Source organism: Cervus elaphus, chromosome 33, assembly GCF_910594005.1.
Source record: "Cervus elaphus chromosome 33, mCerEla1.1, whole genome shotgun sequence".
NCBI lineage: Eukaryota > Metazoa > Chordata > Mammalia > Artiodactyla > Cervidae > Cervus > Cervus elaphus.
Window position 1 is genome coordinate 40107675 of NC_057847.1, and position 16895 is coordinate 40124569.

The 16895-nt window shown below is 41.3% G+C and overlaps 1 long non-coding RNA gene across 1 annotated transcript in view; it reads left to right on the plus strand.

Moving 5' to 3' along the window:
* Positions 1-11657, plus strand: part of LOC122688726 — a 38722-nt gene extending 27065 nt beyond the window's left edge. The window contains exons 3-4 of the long non-coding RNA XR_006339556.1: positions 9307-9440; positions 10251-11657. This is a non-coding gene — a long non-coding RNA (uncharacterized LOC122688726). The remainder of the gene's footprint in view (positions 1-9306; positions 9441-10250) is intronic.
* Positions 11658-16895: the final 5238 nt, after the last annotated feature.

The following is a 16895-nucleotide window of genomic DNA, read 5'->3' on the forward strand; positions in this document are numbered from 1 at the left end:
CAATGCAGGAGACTTAAGAGACATAGGTTAATCCCTGGGTTGGGGAGATACCCTGGAGAAGGGCATGGCAACCCCCTGGGGAAGGGCATGACAACCCCTCGGAGAAGGGCATGGCAACCTTCTCCAGGATTCTTGCCTGGAGAATCCTATGGACAGAGGAGCCTGGTGGGTTACAGTCCACGGGATTGCAAAGAGTCAGATATGACTGAGAAAGCACTCATGCCTGTGACAGGAACACTGTGATCAGTGGAGAATGGGTCAAGCTAAAAACTTGGCATTTTATCCTGGAGCCTGCAAAATCAACAAAGGCTGTGGAGCAGAGTGTAACAGGACTCCTCGCTGAAGACAACGCTGGCTTCAGTGGGAGACGAAAGACAGCGGGAGAGAGCGGAGATGGCCAGGGCAATACCAGGCTGTGCTTGTCGGTGAACTTGCCAGGACAAGCCAGGCAGGGCGTGGAGAGTGGCTGGGCCCCCACCCCGCTGCAGCCATCTGTTCCTTCCCACACAGACTGTGCCTCCTCCCACTGCTGAGGCAGCTGAACTTCTGCTACTGATATTTGAAACAGTAGAAAAGGCTCAGCATAAGGGAGGCCTGTGGTGAATGCTCCCCACCCCACCTCCCATCTCAGGCGAGTCTGCCTATGCAGGCCACGTGATGTCTTCAGCTTCCACATGCACCACAAGACTTGAAAAATCAGTAGGTAAACAAGGAATGTCTCTGATCCCTCCAACAGCCTCGCATCCTGAGAAAAGCAGGAGGGACCAGGCATTGAGGTGCAAAGCAAAGCAAAAGACCCATGGAAGAGAAATGCTTTAATCTGGTAGTAGCTGAATTCCAGGAGAATGTATCAGAATCAGCCCTATGGTTGCCACCAAATGCTATAGGAACAGGCAGAGGGCCAGGGAGTCGGTTGCCACCAAATGCTATAGGAACAGGCAGAGGGCCAGGGAGTAGCTGAATTCCAGGAGAATGTATCAGAATCAGCCCTATGGTTGCCACCAAATGCTATAGGAACAGGCAGAGGGCCAGGGAGTCGGCTGAACCCCAGAGGCTGAGATGACCTTTTGGATCTCAGCGTTGAGACTCATGTAGCATTAGTCTTACTAGCTGAGAACACTTTCTAGCTGAGCATCTGAGAAGAGTCCTTTGTTCAGTAGCCCCCAGCTCAGCATAACATTGGCTCTGGTAGAACTAGTTTCCTAAATGGAATTAAACTCAAGTGATGAACTTAATGAGATTCATTCCTTATAACTGTGTATGTCTCCCTATGGCTTATGGAGATAGTTTTTAGAAAGCTGCATGTTATTAATATTAGGAGAGGAAGGAGGAAAAGGGTATAAGGGCTGAAACCAAGAGCAGAGGCAGGAGTAGAGGGAGAGCTGGGCTGAACAGGGTCTGGAGCCCTTTTGGGGAGCCCAGTAAAGGTACTTACACTTTGGCTACTTGACAGAGAAAAGTAACTATCCCAAGGAAGAGGTGGTAGTGGTGTGGCGAGGCAGAAATCCAGGCACAGGTACACTCAGATGGGAGGTTCTCAATATTTTAAATAATCACTGTAGCCTCCCTGGTGCACCTGGTTACTGAGGGTGAGAGGTGAGGGTCAGGAGACCTGGGCAGGTGCTACAGAAGGACTTGTCAGGATATGTATGTTTATGGCATAACAGATGGCTGCAGGGTTGGGGCTTGGGAAAAGAAGAGATCATAACGATAATCACTTTCAAGATCTTCACACTTATATAACTCTTTTAATTCTCACCACATTTTCATGGGGGTAGATACAAATGACACCACCCTTATGGCAGAAAGCAAAGAAGAACTAAAGAGCCTCTTGATGAAGGTGAAAGAGGAGAGTGAAAAAGTTGGCTTAAAGTTCAACATTAAAAAAATGAAGATCAAAAAAAAAAAAAAGATCATGGCATCCAGCCCAATCACTTCATGGCAAATAGATGGGGAAACAATGGAAAGAGTGACACTTTATTTTCTTGGGCTTCAAAATCACTGCAGGTGGTGGTTACAACCATGAAATTAAAAGACACTTGCTCCTTGGAAGAAAAGCTAATGACAAACCTAGACAGCATATTAAAAAACAGAGACATTACTTTCCTAACAAAGGTCCATATAGTTAAAGCTATGGCTTTTCAGTAGTCATGTATGGAAGGGAGAGTTGGACCATAAAGAAGGCTGAGTGCCAAAAAATTGATGCTTTTAAACTGTGGTGCTGGAGAAGACTCTTGAGGGTCCCTTTGACTGTAAGGAGACCAAACCAGTCAATCCTAAAATAAGTCAGTCCTGAATATTCATTGAAAGGACTGATGCTGAGGCTCAAACTCCAATACTTTGGCCACCTGATGCAAAGAACTGACTCATTGGAAAAGATGCTAGGAAAGATTGAAGGCAGCAGGAGAAGGGGAAAACAGAGGAAGAGATCATTGGATGGCATCACTGACTAAATGGACATGAGTTTGAGCAAGCTCCAGGAGATGGTGATGGACAGGGAAGCCTGGCATGCTGCAGTCCATGGGGTCACAAAGAGTCGGACACAACTGAGTGACTGAACAAAGATACAGTTATCATCCCTATTTTACAATTGAGGAAAATTGAGGAGTGCACTGGATCCACTTAATAGAATGAAAACAATGAGTAGATTGTAAAAAGCATCCAACTGTCTCACAGGAATTTGAGAAACAACAACCACACCATCATGACCTGCTTTCATGGACCAAGGTCTCCAGCAGCTACAACTTACACTAAAACTTTGTTTTGTGATTGACAGATTTGAAGGCAGAAGATTAAAGTAGAATATGTGAGAAATTGCCTTAAAAATTTATAAGTCAACCTGTGAGAACTGAAAATCAGAGTTCTCCATCTCTGGGTTAACTGATGCTGAGTCAAGCAGAAATAAGTTAGCTGCCTGTTCCAAAAAACTCTTACTCTTGGAAGAGAAGAGTGTGAACCAACTAAATATCTTCCCAATCAAGAATAACAACTGTGGGACATCCCTTTGTGGTTCAGTGGCTATGACTCTATGCTCCCAATGCAGGGGGCCTAAGTTCAATCCCTGGTCAGTGAATAAGTCCCATATGCTGCAACTAAAGATACAGCATGCCACAGCTAAGACTCAGCACAGACAAATAAATAAATAAATATTAAAATAAAAGAATAACAACTTGCTCATAAAGATGCCCCTTAAGACCTCTGCCTCACCGAACCCACAAATGCACAGCTCTTGTGCCGTAAACTCTGCCTAATTCCAGCTAGTTCTTCACCTTGCCAGAGCTGCCTGAAAAGTCAGTCAGCTCAGGCCCTAAAAACCTAGAAATATCCTGCCCTGTATGGTGATGCTTATCAACAGGTTTTTTTCTGGTGGTATGGGAGATGTTAACCGTTGACCTCAAGCATATATTTAATTATGTATTGTGGTAACATTGTGAATTTGTCAGTAAGACTACCAAGTCTTAGCACAGTCTTACTGGTATAAAACATGCATTCGGATCCTTCCTGCTGTGCCCCAAAACTAGAGCCAGAAGTTTATAAGCTGGGGGCCCAGTGACACTGTGTGTGATAGGATAGTCATTACAACGACTGGCTTGTGGACCTTCAAATGCCCACCATCCACAGCCCCTTGAGTTCCTGACTTCCACCCAAGCTGCCATGAACTGTGTCATGAGACCCTGCCAACCTGGCCAAACAGACTGGACCAAACAGAAATAAGGTTCTGACAAGTTAAAACACTATGTCAAGGAGATATCTTCACTCCTATGTTCGCAGCAGCAATACTGACAACAGTTAAGACATGAGAACAACCTAACTGGCTGTCAACAGATGAATGGATAAAGAAGTTCCATATATATATATTCCATATATGTAGCTCCATATAAATATTCCATATATATATATAGTGGAATATTATTTAGCCATAAAAAGAAGGAAATCCTGCTATTTGCAACAACATGGATGAACCCTGAGGGGATTATACTAAACGAAACAGTCAGACAGTATATCATCTAATATACACATGAAACCACAATTTAAAAAAAAAGAATGTATAAAAATAGAGAGTAGAATGGTAAGTTACCTAGAGATGAAGATGGAGGAACTGTGGGAACATTGTTTATGGGTAAAAATATTTGAATGTAGAATTAAAAAAAATAAGACATTTCCCCCAAAACTCATAGAAAAGGAGATCGAAAAAATGTTTTTTTAAGAAAAGGAGATCATATTTGTGGTCACCAGAGGCAGACAATGGGGAACTGGATGAAGGTAGTCCACAGGTAGAAACTTCTAGTTATAAGTTGTCATTTAGTTGCTAAGTCATGTCCAACTCTTTTGTGACCTCATGGACTATAGTCCTCCAGGCTCCCCTGTCCATGGGATTTCCCAGGCAAGAATACTGGAGTGGGTTGCCATTTCCTTCTTCAGGGGATCTTCCCAATCGAGGAATCAAACCCACAACTCCTGTATTAGCAGGTGAATTCTTTACCACTGAGCCCCCAGGAAAGCCCAAGACTGGGAGTGTAAAGTACAGCATGGAGATGATAGCTAACCATGCTGCACAGTATGTTTGAAAGTTGTCAAGAGAGTAAATCTAAGAGTTCTCGTAACAAGGAAAAACACAATTTTCTTTCTTTCTCTTTTTGTATCTGTATGAGATGATGGCTATGAACTAAACTGATTGTGGTAATCATTCCACAATACATGTAGTCAAGTCATTGTGCCATACACCTTAAACTTACACAGTGCCGTATATCAATTATATCTCCAAAAAACTGGAAAAAGGGCAGAAACAGGGTTCTAACAAAGGCAACTCTGTATGTTATGCATAAGGAAAGCAGAGGCTTCTGAAGTGGTGGGACCCGAGAAACAGACCAACAGGGGTGTCAAACAGAACGTTAACAATAGTATTCATTCTGGGGATGAGAGAGGGAAGTAGGAAAAGTCAGAAGCCAAGAGAAGTGAAGACAGAGGCAGCAGTAGAAACAGCTAGAGACTTGAGAGAGGATCAGAGTCACGAGCGTGCTGAGTCTCCAGGGAACGTCAGAAGCACGGTTTGAAGGGACCATAAGATGTTGGAGCCGCCGAGCTGTTGGAGCATCCTGCACGAGGCACATAGTGTTCAGCTCACCACCTAGCTTGCAGTGTTGCTGGTGAGTTGATTGGTTGTAATAATAATAAAGTAATAAGCAACATTTATGTTTTGCAGAGGTTCAACCTAACACTATTACATCCACAGATCTGAAATGTTCACTTCTACGAATTTTGAAAATCGTCACCACCAACCAAAACTTGATGGAACATTTTCATGACCCCAGAAAGTTCTCTTGCACCCCTTTCTAGTCAATTCTTCTTATACCACAGCTCCATAGACTAATGTGCCTCTTCTTGTGCTTCAGACACAAAGTCCCCTTCTTTGTCCCCTCAAGAAGTCTTGTGTCCGACTTCTTTCATTTATTTGGAGAGTAATCCATGCGGTTGTGAGTATCAATACTTGGTTTCCTTTCATGGCTAAGTAGAAATCCATGGCAGGAATATGCTAAAATTTATCTTTTCTCCTGTTGATGAACATTTGGATTGTTTCCGGTTTGAGCCTAAGAGAAGAGGCTGTTATAAAGATACATGTTCAAATCTTTTGGTGGATATATATTCTAATTTTCTTTGGTTCGGGGTCATAGGATTAATGCACACTTATATCTATGAGAAAGTGTAAAACTGTTTATCAAAGTGATTGTACCATTTTACCCTCCTAATAGCCATAGACGAGAATTCTAGTTGCTCTGTATCATTGTCAACATTAGTATCATCAGTCTTTTTCATTTTAACCATTCTATTGGGTAGAAAGGGTATCTCACTGTAGCTTTAATATGCAGTTCCCTGAGGATTAATGATGTTGAATCCCTTTTCATGTATTAATGTCCATTTGTATTTCTTTTTTTGTGAAGTATTTTCCCATTTAAAAAAAAAAAACTTGAGTGGTTCATCTATTTTTGACTTGTAGCAGTTCTTCATGTATTCTGGATATGAATATTTTTATCAGATAAATATGCTGTATGTGTTTTTCCAATCGGTAGCTTGCCTATTCATTTTCTTAGTGAGTTTTTTAATGAAAGAACTCACACTGTTTTGAGTACCAGACATAGTATTGAGTGCTTTACCAGTGTTATTTTATTTATTTTCAAACTTTTATAAGTTAGATATTCATCTTTCCATTTTACAGATGACAAAATGAATGCTGAGGGAGATTAAATAATTTACACACAGTTCAAGGATATGACAGCCTGAATATGAATTACTTAGTCTGACTTCAGAGCCTGAGGTTCTAGTTAAATGGCTTTATTCTTCTTTTTTAATCATAAAGCCACATCATTACAGAGACCAGAATAGTGGTTAGGGGAGGGGAGGGGAGGAGAGGAGACGGGAGGGGTGGGATGTAGGGCAAAGGGAATCAACTGTATGGTGGCAGAAAGTAACTTGTTGGTAGTGAGCATGTTGCAAGGAATATAGAAGTAGAAATAAATGTTGTACATACCAAACTTACATAATTTAAAAAATGCAATAAAATAATAAAGTTAAGACAAAAAAATAGGAGAATGTAAAACAATACTGAAAGTTGTGAGCATCAGAAGCTTATAGAATTGACCTGGATGTTATATGACATGGAAGTAGAGTTTAAATCCAAGAAAGTTATCAATAATGAGGTTGTTGTGAGGTTAAAAAAAAAAAAAAAAAAAAAAAAAAACAACCAACCAAAATCCTGTCCTTGAAGTCAGGACATCTGAGCCTTTTTTCCTGAGCATCTGAAAGAACCTCCCTCAGGCAGTCATGAACTCCATCCCTAGACAGTGCAGACGTGTTTCTGAAAACCCACAATGTGCTTTAACCACTTTGATGCTAAATAGACTCAGATGAGTTCCCAGATGCTTGATCCTGGGCGCTTTACTCCCATCGATTGCTCTAAAAGCAAGAAGTTCCTTATGCTCATACTGACCAGCCATAGAATTCTTGGCACCATAAAACTGCTTTCAAGTGAGGTTATAAAGTTCAGAGAAGAGAGATCTCCTTCTGGGGAGCAATTCAGTTTTGAGGCTTGTGTTGTCCTTTTCTTAATTCTCCCCCATTATTTACATATAATCACTACCTCATCCTCTTAGTTGGAGAAGGCAATGGCAACCCACTCCAGTACTCTTGCCTGGAAAATCCTATGGATGGAGGAGCCTGGTGGGCTGCAGTCCATGGGGTCGCTAAGAGTTGGACATGACTGAGCGTCTTCACTTTCACTTTTCACTTTCACGCATTGGAGAAGGAAATGGCAACCCACTCCAGTGTTCTTGCCAGGAGAATCCCAGGGATAGGGGAGCCTGGTGGGCTGCCATCTCTGGGGTCGCACAGTCAGACACGACTGAAGCGACATAACAGCAGTGGCATCCTCTTAGGGTCCTCTGTAAGTACTAGCCAGATTCTTCTAGATAGGGTACTGTTGTAGGGATAGCCACCTGATTGCTGCTAAATATTTATGCTCTTTGTTTTCTTAAGGATGTCCTGTGTTCAATAAAGTATCATCATCTGAACTTGCATTACACAGTTCTTTGCCACAACTCAATGATTTATAAAGGTTTGATTGTTGTAATACTTGAACTTACATAACAGCAAAGAGTACCATACATTAGGAAGTGCTATGCTGCATAGAAGAGTCAGCAAGAGCTGTAAAACTCCAGGGGACAAAGGGTTCAGGAAAGCCCAAGTACTCAGGGCTGAACAGAACTCTGCAGCAGAGGGAGGGATCAGGGCTTTCCCAGAATGACAGGTAAAGAGAGAAATCATGGGTGCAAGGCCCTGGCCAGCAGGAGGCCTGCAAAAGAGCGGGCCCCGTGGGCTGAGGAAGCTGTTTAATGTACAGTTGACAAAGGGCAAAGAAGGTCCTGGAAAAGTTTACAGGGTGCTCCAGCATGTAACCTTCTACCACCAGACCTGTGAGCTTTGTGCTCTGGGCTCCTCATGTGCAATATGGAGATGGGATTGGGTTTGTCTCACTTGAAATGATTCAGTGTTCATCTTGGCTTGATTGGTCTCAAAGGAATCGTTTTACAAAGTGCGATGGCTTGCACTGCTATTTCCTCAAACTCACGTTCCTTTTCATTCCCTCTTTAATGCCAAAATTGGGAGCCATAAAAGTCGACTCTTTTTGGCCATCTGACTTTCTGCTGGCATTAGAATCCAATAAAACAGACAAAAACACTCCTAGATCTTTTTTTCTTTTCTGGTTTCAAGTGAATATCAAAGGCATTTTATGGGTAACTGATCAAGTTCTAGTTCAAAAAAGCAGATTAAATATATGGTACAGCAAAAAGACAAAGGTACCTGCCGTATGACTTTGGGGAACTTAAGTTTTCTAAGCCTCAATTTCCCGAGGATGATGATAATATCTATCCTATGTGTCCACTAGGGAGACTAAATGAGATGATGGTGGTGGTGGTGGTTTAAGTCGCTAAGTGGTGTCCTACTCATGCGACCCCATGGACTGTAGCCTGTCAGGCTCCTCTCTCCGTGAGATTCTCCAGACAAGAATACATATGGAGTGGGTTGCCATTTCCTTCTCCAGGAGATCTTCCCGACCCAGGAATCGAACCCGGGTCTCCTGCATTGCAGGCAGATTCTTTCCCAACTGAGCTATAAGGGAAGCCCAAATGAGATGATAAATGTATTAGAAAAAAATCACCTAGTACATAACGGAATTTGCTACATGTTAGTTTCCCTTCCTTTTCTGCTGGGCTTCACTTATTTCATCTGTAAAATGGGACTTGCCTCATCCTTACCTAACAAGAATCAAAGGAGAAACACTGTATAAAGACAACTTCATAAGCTGGGGAGTGCTACATGCACTAGTTGTTACTATGATACAGGTCATTTTATTTTCATCATATTTGAGTCAGTCACTCCTCTGTGTTCCAGGTATTCCTCAAATTGAAAAAAAAAGAATAAGAATGAGAAGTGGTCTGTGGGTCCCAAACCTCCATTCTGAAGGGACTAGAGTATAAAGTTGCAAGAACAAGAGCTTTAAGATTTAGTAGGAAGGAGAAGAATAGCATTTTAATGGGAGGGAGGGGAAAAAATCTAAACCCTCTTCCAGACAAAGAGCATTTTAGATATTATCTTCAAAATTCAACTTGAAAAGGTATTGGATTATAAAAATTAATTGTATGTACTTTACCATGGTGCAGAAACTCAGAGACCCAGAGGCTCTCTAGTCATTGAAGAATCAGCTCTATCGACTTGTTTTGAAATAATGCTCTTAATTCCTTCCCATAACAGGATGTTACAATGGAAGTGTCCACTAAATACCAAGATGCCATAGATGTGACATTCTGAGTGGTGGCCCCCTCATGGTGACTGTTTGCAGAATGGAGAACAGTTTTCTGATTCATGACCCTTTATCCCAGAAGCAGGTGAGTCCTGGGGCAGGGAGGAGGAAATGAAAGGATGGGAGAATGTGGGGGGGTGGGTGTGGTACCAGGGCAGGGATGGAGGGGGAATGGCCTTGAGAATGGAATGCACTCCATGCTTCCTGTGAGTTGTACCAGAAATTCCCAACAATGGGACTTTCCGAAAAACAAAAGGAAAAATCAGTTGTGATCAAGCCATTAGCAAGAAACTTGGAAACTTCTCTGTTCCCGATCCTTCTCCACTCAAGTTAGCAAGCTGGGGCCCTGAGGGGGATAAGGGGAAGTTGACCCTATAGCAGATTTCTCCAGCAGCAGCCCTAAATCTATCTGACTTTTAATTTTTGTATTGATCAGGCATCCTAATTACTGAATAGAGACTGTGTGTGTCCAAAAACGACCATAAAGCAATTTCTCCCTGAGGCCCTGGGAGTCAGCAGATGAGTCCCATGCCTGCCTGGATATGGGTAGTGAGTTTTTGGGTCCCTCCCTAGGGATCAGAGGAAATGCGTGAGAGTGTGTTTTGATTGTCATGATGGTTAGTGGGGAGGCCACTGGCATTTAGAGGGCAAGGACTGGAATGCTAAATATTCCAAAAATCATTCTGCTTGGAATGCTAACAGTGCCCTGGTTGAGACACATTCATGGAGGCAGGGTCACCTCTTCCCTGAACAAATCTTGAAAAGACCATGGAAGGCAAGACTAGAAGTACCTTTTGATCATATCATCATTCAAGCCCATTCCCCATATCCATTTCTTCTGGGTTGAAATGCTGTTGTGGGTTTTCTGCACTGACTGGAGCGTTCTTCTCCACAGCTGTTCAACTATGTCCTGGATGCTCTTGGATGAATTAGAAGCAGGTGGTGGAGTGGGGGGAGGATCCAGCAGAAGGTGCACTGACTGTGTGGTTCAGCTTGCTGTGACTGAAGACAGGCTTAGCCCCTGATCTGAGGAGACAAGGGCCACCCCGGTGGTTCAGGCTGAACAATTTCATACTAATTCCTGAAACCCATACACATGCTACCTTACAAGGCAAAAGGGACTGTGCTGATGAGACTGAGATTTCGAGATGTGAAGATTAACCTGGTGAGAAATGGAATAGTTCCCACCATATCAGTAAACAAGGATGTCACCGTCATCAGTGATTTCAGCCCTCTAACGTAAGCCGGTGAGCCTTAAGGGCACCCAGGAAGGAGCAGACATCAGACTGCAGCCACCCTCTACCGTGAGCCCCAAGGGAGCTTCGGATGTGAAAACACAGGTTACTATCCCAGGAGAGCTGAGATGCGTATGAAAGGAATGATTTCAGTATGCCCAGACTCTTGCATCCTCCCATACATAGAAACGTGCTAAATTCCTTAACCTGGGATATCTGGTTTTCCTTAATTAACAATAATTTTTTGATATTCAGGCTACCTGCCCTTTGTGGTGAAACTTCTATACAACCTGGCTCCTCCCCTCGCCTCCTTATAGCAGTTCTCTCAGGGTTACTTGAGATGCTGTCTACTGGGCTTGAAGTCCCCCACATTCTCACCGAATAAAATATAACTCTCAACTTTTAGGTTGTGAATATTCTTTAAGTTGACACTGGATTATCCAGGTGGGCTCAATGTACTGGGTTCTTACAAGAGGGAAGCAAGAGGATCAAAGTCAGAAAAAGGAGATGTGACCACAGAAGCCAAAGGTGGAGTGATGCGTTTTGCAAATGGACGGAGGCAAAAAACCTCTAGAAGCTGGGAAAGACAAGAAAATGGATTCTCCTCTAGAGCCTCCAAAAAGATACACAGCCCTGTTGACGTCTTGATTTAACCCAGGAGGCGAGACAGATTTTGGACATCTGATCACCAGGACTTAAGATAGTTAATCTGTTTTTTCAAAGGCACTATGTTGGTAGTGATTACAGAATCAATAGGAAAACAATGCACCTGGTTTAAAGTGTAACAGAAAACTTCCTATTCAGGAAACCCTAGTAATTCTCAGAATTTTTCCTAAAGAGTCTCTACATTACAAAAGACCCCTCTCTACCAGGTCTGAAGATGGGAAAGCAAGTTTGACAATATCTCCCTCTAGAACCTGTGAGCAATTTGCAAACATAGCACATTACTGTGTGGTATATCTGGACAAGAGTCCACATTAAATAACAAAGATTTTTATATCATCTATTCTATTTTCCTAAATATCCCCTCTCCATCTAAATGAATAATTGAGTACTTACTCCGTCACCTGCACACGTGCTTGCTAAGGTGCTTCAGTTGTGTCTGACTCTGTGCGACGCTATGGACAGTAGCCTGCCAGGCCCCTTTGTCCATGGGATTCTCTGGACAAGAATACTAGAGTGGGTTGCCATGCCCTTCTCCAGGAGATCTTCCCAACCCAGGGACTGAACCTGCATTTCTCATGTCTCCTGCATTGGCGGGTGGGTTCTTTACCATAGCACCATAATAAGAACCCATAGGGTTCTTACCTGGGAAGCCTCCTACTCCATCACATCAAGGATGTAAACTTTTTGCTTTCATTTTGAAAGGACTCCTCACACCCCACAAATTTCCTGGATTAGAGCCAGTGCCGCCTGAGATCTTACAGAAGTCTTGATTAGCAAAGTAAAACAAGAGAACATTAAGTGAACATTGTTGGGAAGACAAAAAGAATCTCCTTTACTCAGCAGACCTGAGGTTTACAACAGCAGTAATTATGTTACCATCTTGCACAATTTCTGAGGATGTATGCAGAAATACATTCTACCACCACCAACTGGCCTTTCTCTTTCTTCAGCCAGAGATAAATATTTAGCTACAAACTTCAAGACAGAATAAAGCCAGACTTTTCATTTATTTGACAAGAAAGCCGAGTATCAGATACTTAAATCATTAAGGAGAAAAGACAGCCTAATGCTGTTGTAAAACTAAAGATTAACTATGAGTCAACAGGTTCTCTTATAGTCTGTTTTCAACTCATCTCAGTGGGAAAAAATGTTAATTCACTCAGAATGGGATATCATGGCACTGAGTCTGGGTTCTTGAAAAGGTCTGTTTTCTCTCAGGAATACTTAGTCTGGCATAGAGAAAATGAAAACAAGTTGAAAAAAAATCATTTCTGGGTAGTAATTTTTCTCTGGAGACTTAAGTAAGAAAAGAAGCATTTATGTTGAATAGAAAGCTTTCTCTACAAGCTCATTTTGAGTGTCAAGTAAAAATGTACAGAACAGTCTCCCCTGGCAGCCTGAATCCAAATTTAACTGCTTAAAAACAAAATTTCCAGAAGATAACATATTTCCTTTTGTCAAGGGAAAAACTGGGAAGAAGTTTATATATGTGTTTAATAGGAAACAAAGTAAGTGGTAAATGGAATTAATGTTGCATATGCAGATCCTAATTTTGCTAAAATCTGACAAATGTGAGAAACACATTCAATGTTATTAATCAGTGTGTAATTATATCAGTATTACATGTAAACCTGTTACTCAATATAACTAGCCTATGCGGCTGTATTAGATGAAGGTCTGGTTATGGAAACGTGTGGCTAACCAGTTATATTCAGTGAACCAACTGCATTTGGCATCAACTCAGCATTGGGGTATTCTCTGACTTCACTGAGACTGGCACGGGGATTCGTGGTCCTCTTCTCCATCCTATAACCCTGTTTATCCTGGTGACATTTTCAGTAACCTCATTCCCTTCTCCAGCAACACGTAGCCGCCTGCCTCGTTGACCCTCAAGGGTGCTCTGACCACACCCTTCCTATTGTCTCCCCCCATGCCAGCTCTCTGACCCCACAGAGACTCTGAACCCTTGAGACTTTTTTCTTCCTGTTGATCCTTTCTTCCTTTTGATCCTCAGCTCATCTAGAAAGGATTCCAGTCACTCACCTGAAAATAAGGGCTAGATTAGATGCCCCAGGTACTGAAACTGAAAAAGCAATGGTGTGCTTGTCCTAGATATACTTCAAAAGGTATAAAGAAATTCAATTTCTAATTTGTTTCTTAGGGTGACTTTTTTTTTTCCCCAAGCTGTTTGTTTTGGAGAAGAGGTGGAGAGGAAGTCGTGGGCGTTGGGGGGAGAATAAAATACTCTTAAACCTCTTTTTTTTCATTTCTGTGCACCCTTGCATAGCTGGTACCTCAAGCATGGATTTATTCTGTTCATTGGGTAATTGGAGTCATTCTTTTACAACTACCTTCATCTTCACTGCTCACTTGTTCTTCTGGTGTCCAGCCAGGTGAAAACCAAATGTCTTTCAATTGTGCTCCAACTTCAGGGTACCTGCGAATCACAAAAATGCTTGTTATTATTGCTTGATGAGTTGGGTCAACAGCCCACCTCAGCACCCATTGGCCATCCTCAGATCTCCCTGAGGACTGCTGGGACTTGGACAGTCCACCCCAAAGTCTTCAGTTACAGGACCATTTCAGCCCTCACCATGATGACCCCTTGGCTTGCAGGGCAGCCCTCTCAGGTCATCTTCTCCGTCTCCTCTGAGGCCTCTGGGAAATTCTGGTACCATTAGGCCTCTTGAGGGTCAGAGAAGCTAACGCAATCCATCATACAGTCTAGATTCATCCTACTGAGGTTGCTACTCAAATACAGCTGCCCAGTGTGGGCAAAAGGCTTGGAAGAGGCGACCTCTTTCCAGGGGTTCAGGAGGAAAATGGGTCATAAATGCCCCCCTACCAAGGCCAGAACTCTCTGGGGATTTAGTAGTCATCTTCTGTCTAATAATCCTCCTCTTGTCTCCTATTGCTCCTGCCAACCCAACAGTCAAGATCTTTCCTTGAAGGAAAACTGCTCCTATATCTTCTAGAATTCCTTTATCCTGAGAGAGCCAGGCTCCTGTTCTCAATATTTAAGAGGAAGTTTTTAGAAGACTGAAAGCCTTTTTCATTCTCAGGAACGGGGCTCTTGGCAATAAGAACTTGAATCTACTGTTTGTTGTGTTTTTTTAAAAAGGTCTGTTTTGAGCATGACAACTGAGCAATGATTTTTTTTTAATATTGTTCTGAATTATATCTCACCTCTCCCTGAAACAAGCTGAGTTAAAAGATGCTGAGCTATAAAAAATATAGGAACAAAAAAATACATAACACACATGAACAGCCCCTGCCAAGGGCTACCAGGTTTCATTTGGTCTGGACAGCATTTGAAGTAACATGTAACTAGTTGCCAGTGTTTTCACTTGGATGAGTTCACCTAAAAAGTTGTATTTCTGCCTTCTCTTGGGGTCTTGGTGGTACTGGGCTGTGACAGTCACCAGGACCCATTTTGGATAACCCTGCCCACCTCAGTTTGCTGAAGCCCCTTCCTGGCTCCCCTCCCCACCACATTTATCTCATGACCCAACTGCTAATGACATTTGGAACCACCATCCTCAACAAAACTGTTCATTTACTCTCAGTGTCCTTCCTCGTCAGGCCCCTTAAAAGTTATTCCAGACCTTAGCACTTTCCTTTAACTCCCTCCCCTCCCCATCTTTCATTCCCTAGATGACCCATTTTCCTGACAAAACCAAGACCAAAATTACTGACTCGTCTACTGTCCAGTCTACAAGATTTCCTGTAGCTGTCCAGTTCTTGCTTCCACTCTTAGAGAATGAACAGTCCTCCTTTTAGACAAAGCGATCTCTTCAGTTATGCTACTTCAAAAACATAATATTTTTTTATAATTATAGAAATGATATACTCTCATTACCATTCAGGCAGAGTTGAAAATAACAGTAATCCCCTCCACAAACCCACAATGATACTACTCTTCACAAGTAAGTACTATTAAATTACTGTTAAATATTTGAAAGAAATCCTGATTTGCGCGCACACACACACACACAGAGACATACACATCTCATTTATACCTAAACATATATGCATACACAAAATTTTATTATTTTTTTCCAAAGTTATGATTGTTTATTTTTGTGTCATTTGTGTTTTTCTACTTAACAATGCTTATGAATGCATTTATGTATCAGTACATGTAAATCTGCTTCTAATTGCTGTATAGCATCGTGCTATTTGAGTATGCCATGTTTATTCAAACTTTTTCCAAAATTTCAAAAGTAGCGTATGCCTACTAAAAATAATCCAAATTATACTGAAGTGTAAAACTGAAAGAGTCTTGCCTTTCTGTACTTCCCCTGTCCATTCTCCAAAAGCTAACTATTAGTAAAAACTTGCTGGAAACCTTTATGAACTTTTAAAAGTTAGATTTACTGGAGTATAATTCACATATAGTAAAATTCATCTTTTGTAGCATACAAATGCATATGGTTGTGGAATGATCGCTGTAGTTGAGATATGGCATGTTTTCATTCCCACTCACACACAAAAAAACCCCTCATGCCCCTCTATAATGACCTTCTCAACATCCACCATGGCAACCATTGACCTATTTTCTGTTCCTATAGTTTTGCTTTTTCCAGAGGGTCATATAAATACAATAGACAGTGTGCAGTCTTTTGAATGTGGCTTCATTCATTTAGCATAATGCAACTGCAATTCATCTGTGTTGATGTATTATCAAGTCCTTATTTTGTCAAGTACATGGAAATGGTTTTTGTTTCCAAAAGTGAGATCATGCTATACCTGGAATTTAGCTATCTTTTTTGCTTGTTTACTTTTTATAAACCTACTTCTGTATCATTTATTACATCTAGATCTAATTCTTTCTTCTGAATCACTGCCCAGTATTCCTTACAGAGTGTATTTAACTGCTCTTCGTGTATTAGACATTCAGGTCATGTCCAGATTTTCACAATTCTGGCAAATAACAAAGTATGAACCAATAAAACACACACTTGTTCAAAATTTCATGTGCATGTGTAGAGTATTTTTTTTGTTTTTTGAGTATTTCTATAAGATAGATTTTTAGAAGTAAAATTGCTAAGTTAAAAGTCAGGTATATGAAGCATTTTGATAAATACTACCAAATTTCTCTATAAAAACTATAAAACTTGTATATATTTAAATTCCATTAACCCTGTTTGAGAATATCTTTTTTCATAAACTTACCAATAACAGATATCAATATTTCTAATTTTTGTTGGTCTTATAAGTAAAACATTAGTATCTCATTGTATATCTCTCATCTCTAATGACATTGATTACTAAAAATATATTTATAAGCTATTTGATTTTTGTCTTCTCTGAAATGCTAGTTTATAGCTTCTGGTCATTTTCCTGTTAGACTGTCATTTAAATATGCAGTTGAAAGAATTCTTTAAATACTAGGTAGACTAGAAATGTTTTTGTTCAAGTCTTTATGTTTTTATGGGATCTGTAGGAACTGTATGTTTTATTATCAATTCTGTAATATCTTCCTTTATGATATTTGTAAATCATATCATACACAGGGAAACCTTTCCACTCTAGGATTTAAAAGCTATTCTCAACTTCAGAGCTTAACTAATGCTTTGCTGACAGACAAGTCAGCTGCTTCCAGTCTTTCCTGTTATAAGCAATGTTGCCCTGAACAC